The sequence below is a fragment of the Gorilla gorilla genome, chromosome 14, assembly GCF_029281585.2.
Source record: "Gorilla gorilla gorilla isolate KB3781 chromosome 14, NHGRI_mGorGor1-v2.1_pri, whole genome shotgun sequence".
Classification (NCBI taxonomy): domain Eukaryota; kingdom Metazoa; phylum Chordata; class Mammalia; order Primates; family Hominidae; genus Gorilla; species Gorilla gorilla.
Window position 1 is genome coordinate 46,812,982 of NC_073238.2, and position 12,911 is coordinate 46,825,892.

Consider the following 12,911-nt stretch of genomic DNA (forward strand, 5'->3'; position numbering starts at 1 on the left):
TATATATTTTTGAGACGGAGTCTAACTATGTCACCCAGGCTGGAGTGCAGTGGCGCAATCTCGGCTCACTGCAACCTCCGCCTCCCGGGTTCAAGCGATTCCCCTGCCTCAGCCTCCCAAGTAGCTGGGACTATAGGCACGTGCCACCAAGCCCAGGTAATTTTTTGTATTTTAGTACAGACGGGATTTCACCATGTTGGCCAGGATGGTGTTGGTCTCCTGTCCTTCAGGCCCGACTTCTTTGATTCAGTTCTCATGCCTCTATCTATTTGTGTATCATTATGTTGCACATGTCCAAGAATTGTGTTAACTCTCAGCGGTATAAAAATAAAAACAACAACAACAACAAAACCTATTTACAGTAAATTCATGATTTAAACTGGTACACAAACAGTTTTTCTTAGGCTTAATCACTTGCCAACATCACCATACCCATTCAACAAAAATTATGTAACTTCTCGTTTCTTTATGCCTATCTGAAGAACTCAGACTGCTGGGTACTGTGATTTGGATGAGTACCCCCGCCCCTCAAGACCAAAATTACAGCAAAGTCTCTGTCAAGGTTTCATATTAAAATGTTGAAAGTGGATACAAAATCAAGAGACTAAAACAGTGTATTTTCAATCATGTTTCACACTATTTTTAATGTATAAGAAGGAAATAAACCTTCATATAACTGCCTGAGGCATATAACTGCCTGAGGCATATAACTGCCAGAAATTTTCTGGGTAGCCAGTGTGGCAACTGACAAGGATTCAGACTTATTGATGAACTATTAAAAACTGCAAGCTAATGTTACTCACTATAATACTTAGATTTTTGGGACAGCAAAGAAATGACTAAAAGACAGGTGTCCTGGATGCTAGTCCTAGTCCTTCTATTGACTGACTGTAAGCGGTAAGTTATTTTATCTCTTTGGATTTCGCTTTCCTCATCTATAAAATGTGAGATTTGGCCAGGAGTGGTGGCTCACGCCTTTAATCCCAGCACTTTGGGAGGCTGAGGTGGGCGGATCACTTGAGGCCAGGAGTTTGAGAACAGCCTGCTAACATGGTGAAACACCATGTCTACTAAAAATAAAAAAATAAAAAAAAATTATCTGGGAGTGGTGGTGTACGCCTGTAATCCCAGCTACTCAGGTGGCTGAGGCATGAGAATCTCTTGAACCTGGGAGGCGGAGGTTGCAGTGAGCCGAGATTGCGTCACTCCACTCTAACCTGGGCAACAGAGTGAGACTCGGTCTAAAAAATTAAAAAATAAAAATAAAATGTGAGATGTGAAGGAGATATCCTGTAAATCCCTTTTAGCCCTAATACACCATTTTTTTTAGCATGTTAAATACCATCAAATAGAAACCAATAAGTTGTTTACTATTTTTGACAGAATCCAGAATATCCATAAATAGCACCGCATTCACAGTATTCACAGGAGAAAACAAAAAAGTACTATCTTTAGGCTGGGCGCGGTGGCTCAAGCCTGTAATCCTAGCACTTTGGGAGGCCGAGGCGTGCAGATCACGAGGTCAGGAGATCGAGACCATCCTGGCTAACACGGTGAAACCCCGTCTCTACTAAAAACACACAAAAAAATTAGCCGGGCATGGTGGTGGGCGCCTGTAGTCCCAGCTACTCGGGAAGCTGAGGCAGGAGAATGGCGTGAACCCGGGAGGCGGAGCTTGCAGTGAGCCAAGATAGCGCCACTGCACTCCAGCCTGGGTGACAGAGCAACTCCGTCTCAAAAAAAAAAAAAAAGAAAAAAAAAGGTACTATCTTTATATGCAGTATGAGTCATGAACTGGGACAACAACTTGTAAAAGGTCACAAAACTGCAGCATCCTGAGAACAATTATATTAATTTTTTACTTTGTTTTCCTTTTTTAGAGACAGGGTCTCGCTCTGTCGCCCAGGCATGATCACAGCTCACTGCAGCCTCAACCTCCCAGGCTCAAGTGATCCTCCCTCCTCAGCCTCCCAAGTAGCTGGCATTAAAGGCATGTGCTACCATGCCCAGCTAATTTTTTAGTAGAGACGAGGTCTCACCATGTTGCTCGGGCTGGTCTCAAACTGCTGGGCTCAAGTGATCTTTACGCCTCAGCCTCCCAACGTACTGGGATTATAGGTGTGAGCCACTGCACCAGGCTGATCCTAGTATCTTGATTGTGATTGCAGTATTCTATTCATTATACTATCTTTGTTGCTGTCTGGCCATACTTAGCAATGTGTGTAACCTCTCTCACTCCCAATTAGCCAATTTGCTCTCTAATGGACTCAAACTTACCCTGCTCAATTTTTTACTGCTTGGTGTCCAAAACATTCTCTTTGCACTTCAGTTCTAGCATTAGAATATACCAATGATACCTTCTCGTGTTTCCTAAGGATACAAATTGGGGTTCCAGGTACAGTATTTGTCTCATTTTCTATATAATTAACGTTCTACATAAATTTTAACCACATAAAGACTCTGTCACTACTATCTCTACATTAATCAATATCTGCTTAAGGCCTGTACCTTTAAACAGATCCAATACACCTAAGCATCAAGTGGCTGAAAAAGACACCAAAGATTATTTGTACTATTTGCTACAATGGTTTTGGACCTTCATCCCTCCGTGATTATTCTCTTATGCTCTTTCAGGACTCCCAGGCTCCTAATCCTTGAAATCTATGAATGAAATTGGTTTCCCAGGCTCTCTAAAGACGTTGGCTTGAACATTTCTTCTGCATTTTTCCATAACTTTCCCAAGCAGAATATCCTGCCCTAGCTGTGTTCTCCAAGACCTATGTTCTATCAATAATCTGGCTGGCCAAAACCTCAACAAAGTCCCTTTGCTCCCACCTCCTCTGCACAAGTCTTCAGACTTCTCCCTAAAACTGGCAGACATAGAAACACATCTGTTGTTAATTCAACATGTACAAGTGAGAGGTCACACTCTATTCCCTGTACCCAGGAAAGATAGAGGGTGTAAATTCTAGCTTCCAATTAGTTCCAGCGAATACAATCTCTCTGGGACTCTACCTATCCCAGAAAAAAATCAGAATAAACTGCACAGCTTTCTTATGCACAAACTGCCATGGATACTCAAGAATCCATGAGTCTCAGACTTCAAAGGGCTAACATTCAGCCAGTATACTCTTACGGCCTCAAAGTTTGTTAAAATACTGAAATTCTTCTTACCATTTGGCAAATAGTGTCCTGAGCCACTGCCTAATCCTGTAGCCCAGCATATTCTCAAGGATCCTTAGTAACCCATCAACAGGTTAAGGACTGGCACCCTAAAGGGCCCATAGGTTCCTTCTCTAGCACAGTAACCAGCCTCTATTCTGTTTAGTACCCATGCAGTCAATCCCTACCCCCAGCCCCCAAAGTTGTACCTTCTGGACAATGCCTTTGGATTCTTCTAGATACTCCCAAGGACTAGGCTGTGCATTTCTTACCTTTCCCACCCAGACATGGGGCAACTCAAATGGGTCTGGAAAGTAACAGATATAGCACTAGCCAGTCCAGATTACTGAATCCAGTTCCTGTTCTTTCATGTCTCCTCTGCCAGAGCTGGCCTGGTACCCAGCAGGAGACACCAGTGGCAGTGGCACCTCATCAGGCAAATGCCCGCTGCCTCTTTTTTTTTTTTTTTTTTAAATGGAGTCTCGCTCTGTTTCCCAGGCTTGAGTGCAGTGGCGCAATCCCAGCTCATTGCAACCTCCGCCTCCTGGGTTCAAGCAATTCTCCTGCCTCAGTCTCCTAAGTAGCTGGGATTACAGGTGTCTGCTACCATGCCCAGGTAATTTTTGTATTTTCAGTAGAGATGGGGTTTCTTCATATTGGTAGGGCTGGTCTTAACTCCTGACTTCAAGTGATCCGCCTGCCTCAGCCTCCCAAAGTGCTGGGATTACAGGCATGAACCACCCCACCCCGCCGGTGCCTTTTGACTCCGAGGCTGTGACTACTCACCACTGATTCCCCAGAGTTGCCTTCATGTGGTTGGTTACCTGTGGGAACTGCAGCCTGCCCAGAATTTTGAATGAGGCAGCCAGGAAGGGCAATGTGCTAGCTGGCAGACTGGGCCACCACACCAACTATTACATAATTTAAATATTACTTCTGAAAAAAGGCATATGCAACCAAGCTACCTATGTTTTTTTTTTTTTTTTACCCCTTCTGACATATCTGATGACTTAGCCCTGCTGAAAACAAATCAAAGATACTTGTTGACTGTGCCAAGAATTGGGTCAGCTGGCTGATATGCCATCAAATTTTAACCGCTTTTTTTCCCATTTTTGTTTAATGTATTTAAGACCACCGCCTTACAATTTCCAGAGAGAAAATACAAAACAAGAACCAGACTTGGTTTCAAATACATAACAAGTGTGCTGGAGTTTAAAGCATTACTAATAACATTGTTATAATAAGAATGACAGTTTACTCCAGGGTACTTCAGCATTCCTGAGGAATAAACATGATTTCTCTTTTCCTCCCACTGCGATGTTGTCAGGTGGTCACTGCTCCTGTCCTTTGACATGTTTTCCATGTAGAAGACATGGAACCTGGAAATCATGCTGACAGCTGGAATAAGCCATTCCTAATGCCATGCCAGAACCAAAGGCTAATGGCCACATTCTTTTTTTAAAGAAGGTAAGTGAGAAAACAATCCCTAATCCAAAACCGGTACTTATCTACCACATCCAGCAGGCACTGGTCCCACTTGCTGCTGAGCCCCACCTCTGACATGTTCCCCACCCACAGCTCCAGCTTTCCTCTCACTCTAACTGCATTTAAGAGACATCTTGTAATGATTCTACATGCAAGAGTTCAAAATAAGAACTCCTGAATCTTTCAGCTACTCTAACAATATGGGTTCTGACCTGATAGCATCTTATCACTATTCTTGCCCAAGACTTGACAGGCCAGCCCATATTACGGTAGGTAGGGTTAGGTGGAAGTGGTGTGAGATGTTCATAAAAATTAAAGTGAACTCCTGCTTCTCAAAGAAAACAAGGTCTCTTTTGGTCAAGAAAAAGAGGGGTTTCATTAAATGACACTCTTGGTAACCTGCCATCCCTTTCAAATGGATGTATTCACTTTCAGAGTGAGGTTCAGATTTTCCACAATACAGAGAGGGAAAACATGAGTTGAGGAGAACCTCATTTTCCCCTAATAAATGCTAGTGCTTTTTAATGGGGGAAAACAAACAAAAACCCCAAACAACTCTGGCTCTTAAAGGACCAGGGTACTCTCATGTACTAACTGCATAGAAGGGATAAACCAGTCTACTCATCTTTCTTTACATCAGAGAGGCCTCCTTGCTCCCAAGATTTTAGTTTTTAAAAACTTTATTCTAACTGATAACCTGGACAGCTGAAATGATCCAGCTGATTCTCTGTCACATGATCTGGAAATCCAGGCAACAACAGAGTTCACACCACCCTGAGACATGCTCCATTCCAAATCCTTTGTAACCCTCTGGCCATCACTGAAACTAAGACAAATAAACTGGATCAACCAAGAGATGGCCAAACATAAGCTACACCTGACCAAAGTCACAGCCACCCTGCAGTGCCTCCCAAAGAGCAGAGTGCTGGAGGAAAAATGGAGGAGACTACACTATCAGAACGGCAGATATGCCTCTCAGTAGAATGAGCCCCATACAAATATTATGGCTTTGCCACACCACTGCCCTGACAGGCTGCCTTAGGCTGCACAAGTTATTCAAAAAACATGACAAAATGTTCGGTGGCCTCCCAGTTGATACAATGTCCACAGATGTTTCCTTCTCTCACTACTCTAGTATGCTGCACACCAAACAGTGCTACTCAAATGTCATTCATACTGATGCCAGTCCATGAAGTTTGCTACTGATCCACAAGTACAGAAATTGAGAAGTAAAAAAAAAAAAAAAATTTTATAGAAATTAGACACAGTAATTTTTTTTTCCTTTTTCTTTGAGAGAGTATCCCTCTGTCACCTGGGCTGGAGTGCAGTGGCATGATCTCAGCTCATTTCAACCTCCACCTCCTGGGTTTAAGCGACTCTCCCATCTCAGCCTCCTGAGTAGCTAGGATATAGGCATACACCACCATACTTGGCTAATTTTTATATTTTTTGGTAGAGATGGGGTTTCACTATGTTGGCCAAGCTAGTCTCAAACCCCTGGTCCCTGTAATTCCTCCCAAAGCGTTGAGATTACAGGCATGAGCCACTGCATGCAGCTGACACATAATTATGTCTGTTGAATTTAACAAAACATTTGGTTTGTATTTTAAAATTTTTTGTAATTCACTTCATTCATTCATTCATTCAAGACAGAATCTCGTTCTGTTGCCCAGGCTGGAGTGCAGTGGTGTGATCTTGGCTCACTGCAATCTCCGCGTCCTGGGTTCAAATGATTCTCGTGCCTCCGCCGAATAGCTGGAATTACAGGTGTGCATCACATGCCCAGCTAATTTCTGTATTTTTAGTAGAGATGGGGTTTTGCCATGTTGGCCAGGCTGGTCTCGAACTCCTGACCTCAAGTGATCCACCTGCCTTGGCCTCCCAAAGTGCTGGGATTACAGGTGTGGGCCACCACACCCGGACCTAGTAATCACTTCTTTATTATACATTACTAAAGTATCAGACTGTGATGGACTGGAATTTTTTAAAAAATTTATCTTTTGGCTGGGCATGGTGGCTCACCCCTGTAATCTCAGCACTTTGGGAGGCTGAGGCAGGTGGATCACTTGAGCTCAGGAGTTCAAGATCAGCCTGGGCAACATGGTGAAACCCCAACTCTACAAAAAAATTGGCTGGGCAGGGTGGCACACACCTGCAGTCCCAGCTACTCAGGAGGCTGAGAATCGTTTGAACCTGGGAGATGGAGGCTGCACTGAGCAGAGATTGTGCCATTGCACTCCAGACTGAGTGACAGAGCAAGACTCTGTCTAAAAAAAAAATTAAAATTTAAAAAAGAAATATTGTTGCATGAATAAATACATTACTGTTTCTTGCCTCTAAGCCTTTGATTATTCAGCTGCCACTGCCTTCAGGCCTTCTCCCATATTCCTTCCTTCTTGCTAAGTCTGACTTAAACTAGGCTTAGGCACCAACTCCTATAGGAAGCCTTCCTTGAACCTGGCCCTCTACTTTTCACTCACTGACTACCACTCAATTAACTGAACGGTGAAAAGTAACCCATGGCTACGCATTCATGCAGACAACAGAATTTTACTACTTCTTCTCACTACTGGTTCATATTTCTGCAACCAGAAAATATCATTTCATCCCTAGTAACTATGGCTTCCATCTGTTACTTCCTTACTACACTAAGCACTTCTTTACATTAACTGCATAGGTTGTCCCAAGGGTCAAGATACATCTTAAAAACTTAAGGGAAAAAAAAAGCATTCCTATATAAATTGGTAAAGTCAATGCAGCAAGGAAGCCTCATTTGTTTTCTATACAATGTTCTCATGATCGCCAAAAGCTAGAAGTCTTCTTCTGGGCCTATTCAAAGTCAATCTCATGAACTCTCATTTCCAATTTACATCTATCATATTCTTCACACTGTTCTTGCATGGACTCCAATCTCTGCTCTATACCTTGGCTAAGCACACACAACCTGGGCATAAAGAGTCAGAGTAAACTATGGAAATTTACCCAAGCTTACTTCTTCCTGTCCCACCCTCTATCTGACCAAGGACAATCCAGATAAAGCCTTTGTTCAGGGCTGGGAAGGCAGGCAGGAAGCTTATAGTCCAATTCTGTACCTTTAAATCAGTCCATCTCTCACCAAGAAACCATACAGCTAACAGCCACTAAAACAAGCCTCACACATCCCAACACCATTCATGGCAATGCTCTAGAATCATTCTTCTACACACCTAACCTTACTCAGTTCCATTTTAGTTCTTGGCTCCTGACTCTACCAGTTTACCATGCCCTTGTCTAATATTTGCTGACTGAACTTTTTTCCCAAGCATAACCTTTGGTGTTTTCTGAGACTTTTAGTTGGGTTCTACTGTGGCTCTTTTCACTGCTTGCTGCCTTGGGTATGATGCCCACCTGAGCTTCAGCCCTGGAGATCTACCATAGGCTCGGTGCCTTTAGCAGGTCTACCTTGCTCCCAAAAGAATTCATATAACCAAACACATTTCTTGGAAGTTCCACATCAGTGTCATACCATAGCAACTTATCCACATCTTGCTTGAACAATTATTTAACTATTGATGAGCTGCTTTTCATTTCCTTTCTCTACTGAATGCTACCTATCCTGTCTACAAATAAAATTATTTCTCTATAAGTAAATTGTTTCTAAATAACTTCTACTTCAGTTTAAAAGTAGAAAATAAAAAGCCAGGAAGAACAACATAATTAAAAATTCAGAATATGTCACCAGGTGCAGTGGCTCTTGCCCATAATCCCAGCACTTAGGGAGGATCACTTGAAGCCAGGAGTTCAAGACTAGCCTGTAGAGATCCTGTCTCTACAAAAAAAAAAAAAAAAAAAAAAAAAAAGCCAGGCATGGTGGCACATGCCTGTAGTACTAACCACTCAAGAGGTTGTAATAGGAGGACTGCTTGAACTTAGGAGTCCAAGGCTGCAGTGAGCTATGATCACGCCACTGAACTCCAGCCTGGGTGACAGATGGAAACCGTGTCTCAAAAAAAAAAAAAAAAAAACCAAAAAAAAAAACTATTATTCTTAAAAATAAAAAATGTAACAGTATCTTAAAATATTATAAATGTCCTCTTGTGCCTTCCAACATGTGCCCTCTTCCCTTCTGTCTACTGAGTCTTATGACAACTCTGTCACTTTAGTCTTTTCTTTTCTTTTTTTTGAGATGGAGTCTCACTCCCTCTGTTGCCCAGGCTAGAGTTCAATGGCATGATCTTGGCTCACTGCAACCTCCAACTCCTGGGTGCTAGTGGTTCTTCTGCCTCAGCCTCCCCAGTAGCTGGGATTACAGGCATGCATCACGACGCCCAGCTAATTTTGTATTTTTAGTAGAGACGAGGTTTCGCCATTTTACCCAGGCTGGTCTTGAACTCCCGACCTCAAGTGATCTGCCCACCTCGGTCTCCTAAAGTGCTGGGCTTACAGGTGTGACCCACTGCACCTGGCCCACTTTTCTAACTATTGTGAAAACAGAAAACTGACATCCCCTCAAAATGATGCTCCCATTCTGAATGAGTCATTTCACAGGAGCCCAGGATGCAGTTAACTAATGGTTTCACATAACTACAGATAGGCTGATATCACACTGTCACAGGAACATTACACATAATGTTACGTATGAGAAACAAGGGGAAAATGTCTCCATGAAAACCAAGAGAGAGGAGAAAAAGACTTGCCACATTAAGCTTGACATTAAAACAAAATAAAAACCTTTTTTTTTTCTTTTAAAGAAATAGGTTTGTGTGGGCTGCCCAATACACTGCTGTGTGAAATTAATCATACCAAATTTGCCAGTAAAAAAATGAAAATATCGGCCGGGTGCGGTGGCTCACGCCTGTAATCCCAGCAATTTGGGAGGCCAAGGCAGGCGGATCATGAGGTCAGGAGATCGAGACCATCCTGGCTAACATGGTGAAACCCCGTCTCTACTAAAAATACAAAAACATTAGCCGGGAGTGGTGGTGGGCACCCGTAGTCTCAGCTACTCGGGAGGCTGAGGCAGAAGAATGGCATGAACCCCGGAGGCGGAGCTTGCAGTGAGCCGAGATCGCGCCACTGCACTCCAGCTTGGGAGACAGAGCGAGACTCCATCTCTGTGAGAGAGAGGGAGACTCTGTCTCAAAAAAAAAAAGGAAATATCAACGTAATTAGATCATACCAACAGTCTATGCAACATAGGTGAGAAAACCTTGCCAGTATTCATGATAAAAAGGGATATGCATCATAACAAATTGTTTTGAGCAATTCCAGACTAATCCATCTATGCTAATGAGGAATATATCTTTGATAAATTCGATAATGAAAAAAATCAAACTTTATCCTTCTAGACCTACTACAGCATTTTTTTTTTTTTTTTTTTTGAGACAGAATCTTGCTCTGTCGCCCAGGCTGGAATACAGTGGCACGATCTCGGCTCACTGCAACCTCTGCCCTCCTGGGTTCAAGGAATTCTCCTACCTTAGCCTTCAAGTAGCTGGGATTACAGGCATGCACCACCACATCCAGCTAATTTTTTATTTTTTTATTTGTATTTTTGGTAGAGACGGGGTTTCACCATGTTGGCCAGGCTGGTCTCGAGCACCTGGCCTCATGTGATCCACCCTCCTCAACCTCCCAAAGTGCTGGGATTACAGGTGTGAGCCCAGCCTATTACAGCATTGCTAACTACTATAAAACTGGGTTGTTTCCATCTCTGCTCATCTTCACTGTATTATCAAAAGAGGTAAAATCATCAAAAGGCAAACAAAAATCACAGAATTCCATGGCTTCATAAAATAAGACTAAAATAAGAACTATTTCAGCTGAAACTCTAAAATATTCATCTTGCTTAATCCATCTAATAACCCTACATTGTAGATTAAAAAGGCATAATCATTTAATTATGAGGAAAAGTTTCAGAAAATTAAGTGACTTGATCAAGTGCAGTCAAAACTGCAACTTAACTTCGAATTCTGCAATTTCAAACTCTGTGTTGTACTAAATTAGTGGTTTCTTTCTCCCTCTGCTCTTTACAACAATCCCTGATACTTCTAAGGGGCAGTCTGAAAGCACAGAACTCCATTGCTCCGTGAACACCAGTATCAAGCAACTCACTATATACTTCTTGATGAAACACATTCTATTTTCAGAAAGCTTTGAATACTAGAAGTCATTAAAAGCATTTATATTTGGACAGACATGGTGGCTCACACCTGTAATCCAAGCACTTTGGGAGGCCGAGGTGGACAGATCACCTGAGGTCATAAGTTCGATACCAGCCTAGCCAACATGGAGAAACCCCATCTCTACTAAAAATGCAAAAATTAGTCGGGCGTGGTGGTAGGCACCTGTAATCCCAGCGACTCGGGAGGCTGAGGCAGGAGAATCGCTTGAACCCAGGAGGTGGAAGCTGCAGTGAGCTGAGATCATGCCACTGCAGTACAGCCTAGGTGACAGAGCAAGACTCTGTAGCAAAAAAAAAAAAAAAAAAAAAAAATTTATATTGCACTAATTACTGCCTCAAAACACGGAACACAGTATGATTTAATTAAATTTAAAGTATAATACTATAAATCTCAGTGTTGCTTCTTAAAGCTGCCAGCAGAAATAATTTCTGGGGGTATTCATTCTTCAAACACAAATCAAGCTTTTTTTAGGTGCTTAATACTGAGCTAGACCCTAAGGATATAAAAACACAGTCCCTGCATTCAAAAGTGTTAATCCCACAAAGCAAGACTAGTATTAATCCATATTCTACAGAAGAGCCATCGGGTTCCCACCATCTTCCCTTCATAAAGCTATATATTCAAGAGTAGGAGGCTTACTTTATTTACCTTTATATTTCCATCACTAGCATGTAAAAGTGGTGCAATAAATGTTCAATGCAAGTCTAGGTAACAATTCCTTAAAATTTAAAAAGCTAAATTTTTAGGCAGTGTAAAGGACAAGTTATTTCCATCATTAATTCACACAATCAACTTTTTCACTTCAAATAGTCAAATTACATTAATAGATCGTAAGCTACAAAACCAAGGTAAAACTTCCTTAGAACTTAGTCATGGCCACGTACAGTGGCTCATACCTGTAATTCCAGCACTTTGGGAGACCGAGGCAGGAGGATCACTTGAGCCCAGGAGTTTGAGACCAGCTTGGGAAACACAGTGAGATCCCAGCTCTAAAAAAATTTAAAAATTAGCTGGGAGGATTGCTTGAGCCCAGGAGTTCAAGGTTACAGTGAACTATGATTGCGCCACTGCACTCTAGCCTGGCAGCCTGGGTGAAAGAAAAAGACTCTCTTAAAAAATAAATAAAAAAGAGTCTTGTCTAAGAATTCTGAACCTGGGGTCCCCTGATGGATGTAAAACTCCAAAAATTTTTCGAAACAACATATAACAGATGAATTAGAACCCAAAACTTAAAAGAACCACTGATTAAGGCAAATGCCCTAACTTTACACACAAAGGAACTGCAGAAAAGAAGGAAATGTCTCCAAAGTGCTTCTCAACTAACCAGTGTTAAAAGCTGCGTATTTATTTGCTAGGGTTCCCACAACAAAGTACCAAAGACTAGGTGGCTTAAACAATAGAAATTTATTTTCCCACACTTCTGAAGGCTAGATGTCCAAGATTAAGATGTCCACAGGGTTTATCTCTTCTCAGGCCTCCCTCCTCAGTTTGTAGATGGCCTTCTTTCTCCAGTGTCATCACATGATCTTCCCTTTGTGTTTGTCCTAACCTCTTCTTACAAAGACACCATTCATATTGGATAAGGGCTCATATGTATAACGTCATTTTATCTTAATTACCTTTTTAAAGGCCCCATCTCCAAATATGGTCACATTCTAGGTACTAGGAGTTAGGACTTTAACTTATATACATTTGGAGAGCATACAATTCAACCCCTAAAATTCTGCCATCTGGCCCCTCAAAATTCACGTCCTTCTCAGACACAAAACACATCCACTCCATCCCAACAGCCCCAAAGTCTTGACCCATTTCAGTATCAACTCTAAGCCCCAAATCTCATCTAAATATCATTTAGATTAGGTACAGGCATACTCAAGGTTTCACCCTGAGGCAAAATTCTTCTCCAGCATGAACCTGTGAAACTAGACAAGTTATTTGCTTCCAAAATACACCACTGGTGAGACAGGCATAGGATAAACATTCCTATTCCGAAAAAATCAGAAAGAAGGGGTGATGGATCCCAAGCAGGTCTGAAACGTATAAAGGCAAATCCCATTAGATTTTAAGGCTCAAGAATAATCTTCTTCAGCTTCATTCTCC

The 12,911-nt window shown here is 42.0% G+C and overlaps 1 protein-coding gene and 1 pseudogene across 8 annotated transcripts in view; both read right to left on the reverse strand.

The window, feature by feature from the left end:
* The window catches only part of LOC101153444 (NEDD4 binding protein 2 like 2), a 106,217-nt gene that overhangs the window by 59,056 nt on the left and 34,250 nt on the right, over nt 1–12,911 (reverse strand). The gene's annotated exons all lie outside the window — the stretch shown is intronic.
* On the reverse strand, nt 1,782–8,467 carry LOC101123812 (MICOS complex subunit MIC10-like; annotated as a pseudogene).